We start from the raw sequence: 9,100 nt of genomic DNA, 5'->3' as shown, positions 1-9,100 counted from the left end.
GTGTGGTTTCTGTCTTGTTATTGACACTTACTGATGTAATATAGCATAGATTCAGGTTGTCCTTCTGAATAGTTCTCCTCCATGAGTACCTCTTCCATAGTTTGTCTCTTCCATAGTGAGTTTTTCACTTCCAGGTGTTCAGAAGAGAGTCAAAGAAACATAAGGATGAAGATAGGCAGCTTAGAAGTGGCTTATACCACTTCCTCCCACATTTATGGTCCCAACCTACATGCCAAGGAAGCTGAATAATGTAGTATTTCTATATTTTTAGGAAGAAGGGATGGACTTGGTGAGCATCTAGCCAGTCTCTATAATAATATGTGAAACTCCCTATTTTCTAAACTAAATTATATAATAACTCTCTCCACCATGTACAAATCTTTCCCATCCTTCATCTCTCCCCATTCAGTAAAAGTCATAATATTACTCACATATTTATCAAGCAAAAACCCAGGGCTCATCCACAATGCCTGACTCTTACACTTCAAATCTACCAGTGAATTGTGTCACAAATCTAACTACCCTCATCTTGGTTAAGCCGTATGAATCTCTGTCCTGGACTATTAGAGTTAACTCCTTATTCTTAGCGGTTTCTCTGTTGCCGCTCTTTCCCCTACAGTATATTCTCCTCGAAGAGGCCAGAGACATCATCTCAAACCTTAAAAGGTCACATGATGATGCCATTCTTACCCCCATCACACTTAAGAACAAAATTTAAAGTCCTTTGCATGGCCTACCAGTTTCTACACAGTCTGATCCTCAGTTACACTCGCTAACCCTTCTCGCCTGTGTTCACCCCACTCTGACCACACAGGAATTCTTGCAGTTTTTATCTCTAGGTCTCTTCTTTTGTTTCTTATTCCAGGATTGCTCATTTCTCTGTTATTTTATTTGGCACATTTTCTACATTCAGACTTAAATGTTACCATCTCAGTCATCAATCTAAAATATTACCTATTTTGATTGGTTTAGATTTTGTCATGTCACCAATCACTACCAGACATTATTATATTAATTCTCTCGTTATTTTAATCTCTTGATAACTAGAACATAAACTCCATGAGACAAAGACTTTGCTTTCTGGTTCTCTACCATAAAACTAGTGCTTCTAACGGGTCTAGAAAATAAAAAAGCTTAATTAATGTTAATAAGCTTAATATTCAAATAGTTGAATGAGTGAATGCATGAGTGTTAGACTTGAAGAGAAAGCATCGGTATACCACATCTGGAGGGTAGATGTGAGGTGGAAAAAAGAAACTGCAGTGACAAAAACCTAGAATCTTTTGTGAACAAAGAAACAATGTATGGCATAGTTGGGAAACTGTAAGAGTTTCAGAAAGGCAGGAAAAGAAGAATGTGAAAATACTAATGATAAAAGATGAGGACCATAGAATAGGGGCAGATACAGAACTGGAGAATTTGGATTTTATTACAAGCAGAGCAGGAAGCCATTAATTGTTTAACCTTAGTAGGAAAGTCACCTGATCAAATTTATAGCTTATGAGGATTATGTTGGCTGCAACGGGAAGAACAGCTTAGAGAGAAAGGAGACTTAAGGAAAATAGCACCAATGTTTAAAAGTAGCCTAGGTCAGATATGACTCTGGGTTGAATCAAGATTATGGCGGTCAGAATAAATAGGAAAAAAAAGATCAAGAGATGGTTCAGAAATAAAATCAGCAGAATATAGTTGTTTATTAATGTAGGGATGAGAAAAACGTTCTGTTGATCTTCCGATAAACAAGTAAATTCCAAACCATATATAGTTTCTAGTTTTTGCCCTCAATCACAGAGAAAATGTTAATAATTAAACTCTTTAAATTTAATAAAATTCATAGTCTAGTATTTTCTTTTTAGAGTTAAGTTATGAAAGTGAAGAGAGTCATTCCATTTGTTTTTTCAAATGAATGATGCCTGGTGTGTATAGTTGGCCAAGGAACCACCCTTCCCAAGGACTCCTCAACATTTCTATACCTTGCTACCTAAAGTGGCAGAACAACATTCACAAACACTTGAGGAAAGAAAAAAAAAAGATAAATGCTGGCCAAACACTAGGAGCTATTTAAATATTATTATAACATGCAATGCAATTATAACAATTCAACCTCCTGGAAAATACAATAACCAGTTTCCTTGCTTGGTACAAGGAAAATGAATATGAACTGTCCAGGTTGTGTAACTTTATCTCTAGTATTCCACCAAAGAACTGCTACTATATAAAGTTTAAAGCGAAGGTTTTAATGTAATTTTACATTCATAATTCCAGTTTTGTTTTTCCCCACACACATTTCAGAAGATCTTTATAAGTATGGTAAGTGGTTAGGTCTGGGAGGAAGTGGTTTAGGATTTGAAGCCAATTACATCATTTTCAAAACTAATCTGAGATCAAGCATAGTTTCAAAATCAAGATCCTCTTTTCCTACACTTCCAAGAGCTCCCTTCTGTAAAACTGACTATGAGATTTGTGGAGCCTGGGGAAAAATAAAAATGTGGAGTCCCTTGTTCAAAAATTATTAAGAATTTCAAAATGGCAAGAGCAGAACATTAAATCAAGTGAGAGGCTCTTCTGAGCATGAGGTTCCATGCAAAGCCCACAGAATCAGTCTTGCTCCCATGTTTGAATGAACAACAACAAAAAAAGAGTTCCTGACTTTGATCATTATTTGTAAATGACTGACAGCTCAGACGAATTTTCTTTTCAAACAGACAGTTTATCCTATAACTTCCCTTCTGCAGCCAGGGACCTCAATCTTATCGAACGTGGTTGACAGGAAACTTGGGTATTTCTTTGACTCACTCAGAACAGAAGCAGACTTTAGTAGGTGCTTGTGAATTGGGTTATGTAAAAATAATTTCATCCTTTTAACAAGACTCCCAACTCTTTAATTTGTCATACTGAGAATTCAAGTCCTTTTTTCAGATCACTGGAAAAATGTGACCATTGCTGCTAGTTTAGAAATTGTAATGGGCATGACCAACTAAAATATTGGTTGATTAAGGAAGGAGTAGGAGGTGTTAAAAGTCAGATAAGCCAGTGTTATATTGAATTTGCTGATCAATGCAATCTAGCAGTCCTTTGTTATGCCAGAGTTGGTGAGGTCAATCACTGGCTACTGAAGCTGCTCAGTGTTAAGAAGGGGGCCTGGTAAATGCACCATTTCCTCCTTCTGCCCTTTACACACACACACACACACACACACACACACACCAGTCCAGCAATAAATTCTCCAGTCTAACCAGAATTAAGTATGTGAGTGGTTAAAGAAAAGGATTCACAATGAAATTCAAATATAATGTTCACATAGCTGCAATGGATAGTAGATGGGTGTAGTTTTTATTAAGCATGAGATACAGCAGAAAAAACTGACCCCATGGAATTATCTTTCTGCTCCTTTATTGTTGAAACCCCAAATAGCAGCTTTGACTACTGTTGTTTTCCTATAGCAAGCTTCATTTAACCAAGGAAATATGCCTTTTGAAGCCATGCTGATTCAATGTGAGATGAAGCAGAGATGTGTAAGTTACTTAGTGTCTTTGAGTATGATTGATAATACATCTTATTTTTTTAAGTAAAATTATTTAGCAGCTTCTGCTATGCAGTTCTAACTTTCTATACTTCTGTCTTCTCTTTTTTTAAAATAAAGTTTTGTTAACTTCACCTTATTTCTGAGACATCCTGTCTTTCAATCACAAAAGTTGATCTCTGTATTCCATAACTGAAATTTTCTTTTCAAACTACTAAACATTCTAAAATAATCACTTGGAATTTATGTTTACTTCTCCTTTTTTCAAAAATAGATAACAACATCATTCTAACTTTAAGATAAATCAATCATCAATAATTCATAAGAAAGTTATGGTACCTGTTAATGTACAGACCAATTGCTTACAAGTAAATCATTTACCTAATTTTAATTTGTACCTTAGTTACTTAAAAAGATTTGCTCATTGCAGTTACTGTGATTTTACTTTACCTGTATTTATGAAAACATTTTTGTATATATTTATGTGTCCATCAAATAAAATCTTTTGAAAATGCTAAACCACAAATCTAATTACATCATTTCTGTAGTCATGCATTTATACACAAACACTCTCAAACAAAATGGAGAATTAATTCAATATTATGTTTGTTTCAGTTGAACTAGACCATGAAATTTAACATATATTTCATATCTCAAGTTCAACTAGATTCTTCAATTTTGACAGTAGAGGAATCAGTTCTACTTCTTTATTTCTAAAACCAAAATACAGAGGTTGGGGGCATTGGCAGATGAAATAATATTTGATTTCTGTTTTTCAAAATCACTATACAGATAAAAAATATTTATTTAGAATTTATCAAATAATGAAGGATTGAAAAAATCTCACATCACTTTCCTTAAAATTAAGATTATGTTCTTAGTTGAAAATATTCAGGGTTTTGTAAAAAGTATGGTCACAGAAGAAGATGTTATAATACAATAAATGCTAATTTGTTTTTTTAGCTAAAAATGTATGCACAAAAGTTTTCTGTTGCTTCCTTATCAAACATTCATGGAAGTTGTGTTTTGCTTATGCTTTGAGAGCTAGGCCTGCAGATTTTGCTGATGGTATTCTTAGTAAAATTTACTTTGCTCAGTCTTATCAACTCATTACCACCACATTACTACATTTGATTCAAACAACAAATTTTAAATAATTTATACTTCAATTCATTATTCTATCAAAATTCTTTTGTAAAGAAAAAAATCATGGTCGTGTTGAAATCTATCCTCATTTATGGCTAAATATTTGGAACTGAGCTAGGTAAAAACAGTTAAATTTTACCTAAACATTTGCCATTTACTATTTTTGCCTTCTGGTAGGTTTTTAATTAGAATATTTCCAAGATTTTAAGTTCTTGATATAATATGGCAGAAAGAGCCTGTCTTAGTCCATTTGGGCTGCTTTAACAAAATACTACAGAGTGAGTAAACAACAGAAATCTATTGTTTATAGTTTTGGAGGCTAGAAAGTCCAAGGTGCTGGCAGATCTGGTGTCTGGCAAGAGTCCACTTCCTAGACAGCCATCTTTGTTGTAACTTCACAAAAAGAAAGGGGTGAGAGAGCTCTTTCGGGTTTCCTTTACAAGGGCAATAATCCCATTCATGAGGCTCTATCCTCATGACCTAATCATCTTCCAAAGTCCCCCCCTCTAAAAATCATCACCTTAGAGAGTAGAATTCCAACATATAAATTGTAGGGGATATAAACATTCAGACCATAAGAAGGCCCAAGAACAGAAAAGAAAAAGAAAAAAAAAAATGTGAGTCTGCTTCTGGGTTATTACACAGATTAGCTCTTTAGGCCCCAACTCTATAAAAGGGGTAGTGATACCCACCTCTCTAGCTGGTTGTGAGGAGGATGCAAATAAGAAAATTACATTGAGATTCTCTTACCAACTCTGAACCCAATATAAATGGTCTCCAAAAAGCCACTACTAAAATATAAAGAGGAAAAAAAGATAGTTGTTCAGGAGAAAGGAACTGGCCATAACAAAGATTCTCCATTAAACACATGAGTACATATCAATCCAACTCACTGCCTGATTTCTTAGAATAGGAATGACGATGATACAAAATTCAATTGATGCATTAAAAAGAGAAAGAATTTAATCACAGAAACCAGTCCAGAGCCATAAAGCATGAGTTTGAATCTTGACTCTATCACTCGCTGTGCAACATATGCAAGTTGATCTGGCTCTCTTTGCTTCATTTTCCCCATCTGTAAAATGGTGGCAGTGAACTTATCTCAAAGGGTTATTGGGAGAATTTAATGAGTTAATATATTGAAAATGCTCATAATAGGGCTTAACATATATTAAGTGCTCTGCGTTGGTCATTGTTATTATTAAGAGTTAGCACACGTTATGGAGCATATGCCACCTGGGTGAGATCATGATTGTTGAGAATCAGCCCTTAGTTAATGAGACAGTCAAATATAGAGTTGGTACAGTCCATGCTATGTGACAAGGAAGAACAATTTTTAATATGTTTATGTATTATTTGTTTGTCAATGCTGTGGATAATTTACTTAATCGCTGTAGATAAATCTAAGTGGTAACTTCATTCAATAAAGTAGATGTTTTAAGCCTGGGAGTAGATATTAAAAAAAAGGAGAGTTGAATTAGAATGGTCTGTCTTTCAATTTTCAAATCTTTGTATCTCCATGAACAATAGATATGCTACAGAGCAAAATGTGTTTGGAATAAGGAGGATACAGTCTCCTAAACTCTTTTCTTTGAAAATTTCCCTCAGATTAACAGAATCTTAAAGATAATACAGACCTAGACATTAATGAGAATGAAAATCACAGAATATATTGAGATAATGACTATAAAGTACTAAGAACTTTGACAGTACTTTGTTGTTATAGCTGTGGAGATGGTCATTATAATTTGTACCTCAAATTCCTTAAGGTTAGGAACTATGTCTCTTCTGCTCAAAGTTCATAGATCTATATGGTAATGCAATAATAAAACACAAAATAAGTCTTCCAAAAAATATGGAAATTAATGCAAATCTTTGTGGATGTCTCTTAAAGGCGCATCAAAGAGGGATTTAAATTCTCTGACACAGGAAAAATGCCCCAAAGACCCTTTCCACCTTCCTCCTTAGACTTTTCACAATCTATTTTCTCTAAATCTCTTACTTTCCTTCTTCCACCCCAGTCCAAGTTGGCCTTTTCTTCCTCCTTATTCTTTCTAATCTAAACCAACAAAGTTTTTTCTCAGCATCTTACATTTTCTCTTCGACAAGTCTCTTTAGAAGATAGAAGAGGAAGAGCTGTAAAAACACAGGCTGATATGAAACAAACTGTGGAATAAATGAAACTTTAGAAGCCTAAATTTCAGTGATAACATTATTCTTGTAGTTTGACTTGGATATTTGGAAGTGAATTAAAACCCAATGCTTGTCCCACAGAAGGACAGAATGCACAAGTGAATTAGGCAGGAACTCAGAAGATTATTTCATATTGCAAAAAATTTGAAATAAGAACCAAACACTTATTAGCAGGATTTATTACTTTAACTGAGGTTCAGAGTCAATTGATTCTTTCATAGCTCCTTTCAGTCTTCTAGCCTCTGTTCTTCAGGTATTTTTCTCTCACATATTTTTATTGAGTCATTATCTCTTCCTTTGACAAGTTCAAAAATCCCCAATTGCTCTTTAAATTTTCTATTGTGATTGGTTATTTTTCTTTTCCTTTTGAGTGTGTTACTATGAAGAAATCATTCTAAAATCCTCCTTCTCATCGGCTGCTTTTCTTTTTAAATATAATAGCCACAGATTACTTATATGGTAGCTTTTAGATATACCTGAAAACCATGCTCCTTACTCAAGACTCCACGGAAAGTATATATAATGTTAAATAACTAAATTGTTACAGAATTTAGTACAAATATTAATCCATGTTTTAATTTTCTTCATTTTAAGGCCTTATAAGTCCCTTCTTTGGAAGAGTATATTATATCAGGAGGGTCCTTTAGTAACCGTAATGCAAATTCAAGAGTAAGGAGAGAGAGAGAAGCATGAAGAGAGAGATTTAAGGCATCACAAAACAACCAATAGGCAGAGAAATGATCTCTCACCTCATACACAGAGCATTAGAGCCAGAACAGGAGAGGAAGACTATCGCAGCTCCCTAATTACCAGCCCTTGAGCCTTTCCTAATAGAGAAAAGTAGACTCCCCCAAGATTTCTCACATTTGGTCCTTTGATCAAGTTTAGTTACAGAAACATAGATGCTTAGTGTATCTTGAATGTTTGTTTTCGTTTCATTTATAGCCAAGATACTGGATATCGATTGCCTCTTGCATTTTATTTAAAGTGAATTCACAACTGTGGATGGGAAAACCAGAGCCAAAATCTTTGCCCTGAGCATAAACCAAAGTAAAATCAAAGCATTTCGGAGAATGTGAGTTTTCCAGTTAAATTTTCTTTAAAAAAAATATCATCAAGCAATTGCACTGCTGAAATGGATCAGACATGAAGGCAGAAATCAGAGGAGAAACTCTTGGGTGCTCCAACTTGTGCAGTATAATTTTCACATCAAAGAACTTCCAAAAAAGGATTTTTGCCAGTATTTTAACTTTTAGCTAGCTGACTCGAATCCTTTTGGAAGTAATCAGGTTATAAATTATAACTATGTAAATAAATAAATCTCATGGTAGTATCCAGATATCGTCCCAACCCAAGCTTTGCCCACCCCATCCCCATCCCCATCCTATCCCACACTGTTAGGGTCAGAGCTCTCTTCACATCACAGTTCTTTTTCTTCACAAAAACTGGGTGGGTATATGTGAATATTTAAGAAAAAGAGGAGTTTCCCAGAAGAAAGATCAGTATGTGCAATGGCTTGAAGGTTTTTGAAAAGAGGTCTGAGGAACTCAGTAACATTGAGAGTTCAAAGGAAGGAGAAGGTAGGGTGTGTTGACAGGAAATGAGACCAGAAATGCAAATACAAATACTCTGAGAAGAGCTTTTATGCCACTGTAATGATTTTTTCTTATCTGTTCACAAAAACATCCTAGAGGTTGGATAATTCACACTTGGTTTATATCCTGTATTGATTGCTAGCTACCTGTATAACTTTGTTTGAACCTCCTAATTATTCTGACATAAGTTTTCTCATCTGTAAATGAAGGAATTCAGATTAAAATTCGTTCTATATTTTATGTGCATGTATAAATAAACGTATAAACCTATTTATACACACGCTTGTGTGCAAGCACATATACATACACACACAAACACACACTATATTTACCTGCAAGTAAATTCTAATACAACTATGGATTTCAATTCTTATGATTGTCTGGAATATAAACACTCTACAATTTCTAGGCTTTCCAGGTACATCTATCACCATACAGCCCCACCAATTCTATTTATGCAATACATTCTAGGCTTTCTTGATCCTTTGCTTTTCCTCACTTTGTGCCCTCTCTCTGCAACTATTCTGACCTTACAACATCTATTCAAGTCATGGCTATCCCTCAGATTCCAGATAAACTCTCCTTCCTCCAAGATATCTTTCATGTATCCTCACAATAAATTTAAACTTGTCTTTCCTCAACT

This window comes from Pteropus alecto, unplaced genomic scaffold (assembly GCF_000325575.1).
Source record: "Pteropus alecto unplaced genomic scaffold, ASM32557v1 scaffold146, whole genome shotgun sequence".
Classification (NCBI taxonomy): Eukaryota; Metazoa; Chordata; class Mammalia; order Chiroptera; family Pteropodidae; genus Pteropus; species Pteropus alecto.
This window is presented reverse-complemented; position numbering follows the sequence as displayed.